Raw genomic sequence first — 2268 nt, forward strand, 5'->3', positions numbered from 1 at the left:
TCCTGAACCTCTGAACTTTTCTTCTGTCCCTTCTAATACCTGTTCCTGCCTCTCTTTTTCTCTTCTCCATTGCTCTCCTTCTCATTTCCCTCCCTCCCTCTATCTCCTGTGATTATTTTGTTCCCCATTCTGTTTAGGATTGAAGCATCCATATTTTGGTCTTCCTTCTTCTTAAGCTTCATATGGTGTGTGGGTTTTATCCTAGGTATTCTGAAGTTTTGGGTTAATATCCACTTATCAGTAAGTACCTACCATGTGTGTTCATTTATGTCTTGGAACCTCACTCAAGATGATATTTTCTGGTTCTATCCATTGCCTGTGAATTTCATGAATTTATTGTTTTTAATAGCTGAGTAGTACTCCACTGTGTGAAAACATTTTCAATTTAGTGTCATGAATTTATTTTTATAGTTGTTGCAAAATACATTTTCTATGATATTTTCATTAAAATATTTCTAAAAATGTAAAAGCCCAATATCACTAAGTGCATATTCAATGCTACCTAAGTATGAAAATGGCCTATGAAAGAAATATTTTGCTACAAATTTAATAAACTCTTTCTACCCATTAAACTGTAACTATTTTTCCTAACTCCACCACAACTCTGATAACGTGAATTCTACTTTCATTCTCTCAGTGTTCCTTTTCTTTTCTTTTCTTTTTTGTTTTCTTTCGAATTTCATATGATAGTGTATTAATTTGTGTTTGGTTTCTTTGCTGAAGATAATGTCTTCAATGTCTAGATTGAAGCATGTTTCAAAATTTCATTATTATTAGTTGTTAACCAATGCCCTATTCAAATTTTAATTTTTTATTAGTCATTCCATTCATTTATTTCTCAAATACCCCACATTCCTTTTACCTCCTCTACCAAGCCCCTTTCCCATGATATCCCAATTCCTGGTTACCCCTCTACCAACTTCTCATTCCACATCTCCCCTTCCTTCTTCCCTTTGCCTGAGTAAGAGTACTCCCCCATCCACACACACTCTCCTGCTCCTCGGCTCCAGAATTCCCCTACTCTGAAACATCAAATCTCCCCAGGACCAAGGGCCTCCCCTCCCATTGCTGTCAGGCAACTCCCTTCAGCAACACATACACTAAAATTGGAATGATGTGGAGAATATTAGCATGGCCCCTATGCAAGGATGAAATGCATATTCGTGAACCATTCCAATTCTAGTTTTATCCACCCAATAATTATCTCTTGGTGGCGTCTTCCGTTATCTTATTTCTTCTTCTCCTTTGAGTAATGATTCTATAAACATCAGCTTATAGTTATCTCTTTGCAGCCCTGATTTCTCTGCTCTTTTTTTTTATTTTGGTAGAGTCTAAGTGACATATTGCATCTTAATATGATAGTGCATGCTCACCTGTCAAGAACCCATCAAACTCATTTCTACAGCAACTGCATGAAGTTATACTTTGTCCACTGTGCACACATTACATGCCTCACACCTTGACAAGTCTGTAATTTTGTCTCTTAGAAATTTTGTTCAATGTAGTTAACACAAAGATTCACAGTGGTAAACATCTCTTAATAAATATTTCTTATACATGAAATATTAAAATCCTGTGAATGAATGTATTGAATACAAATGTCATTTCTTCTTTGAAATGTTAGTCATATTTTGTGATCATTTGTTGTTGTTTTAAAATTTGTTTTTATTTAAATATGTTTATTATACAAAATATGTTTCATTATGGCATTTTACATATAAACATTTTTAAATGTTAATTTTTATTGGATATTTTCATCATTTACATTTCAAATGCTATCCCCTTTCCTAGTTTCTTCTCTGAAAGTCCCTTATAACCTCCCCTTGCCCTGCTTCCCAATCCACCCATTCCTGCCTCCTGGCTCTGGCATTCTCCTGTACTTGGGCATATGATCTTCACAAGACCAAGGGCCTCTCCTCCCATTCCTGGTTGACTAGGCCATCCTCTGCAGTTTGTCTGTCATTTGATAGTATAATCATGTTTAAAACCCTATCAATTTGAAGTATGTTTGAGGATGTGAGGTATGTAAGCTATACATTCATTATTTTAAACATGAATTGCATTTGTCTTTGTTTGACTGTTAAGTATGTATTAAAGTGCACATATGTCAGTAAGAGAAAACTTATGTATACCAAATCCTTATTTCTACCATATTATTTGGCTCCCAGGTGCTAAACTCAAATCATCAGTTTTGGTGGCAAGCAAATTTATCTTATGAGCTATTTCATCTGGTCCTCAACTTTTTATTTACTCTTTTTGAGATTTGAT

General features: G+C 34.8%; 1 non-coding gene across 1 annotated transcript; it reads left to right on the forward strand.

The window, feature by feature from the left end:
- Nucleotides 1-1075: 1075 nt before the first annotated feature.
- On the forward strand, nucleotides 1076-1183 carry Gm23337. The gene has a single exon (XR_003954746.1). It is a non-coding gene; the product is annotated as a U6 spliceosomal RNA (small nuclear RNA).
- Nucleotides 1184-2268: the final 1085 nt, after the last annotated feature.

The sequence above is a fragment of the Mus musculus genome, chromosome 3, assembly GCF_000001635.26.
Source record: "Mus musculus strain C57BL/6J chromosome 3, GRCm38.p6 C57BL/6J".
NCBI classification, from domain to species: Eukaryota; Metazoa; Chordata; class Mammalia; order Rodentia; family Muridae; genus Mus; species Mus musculus.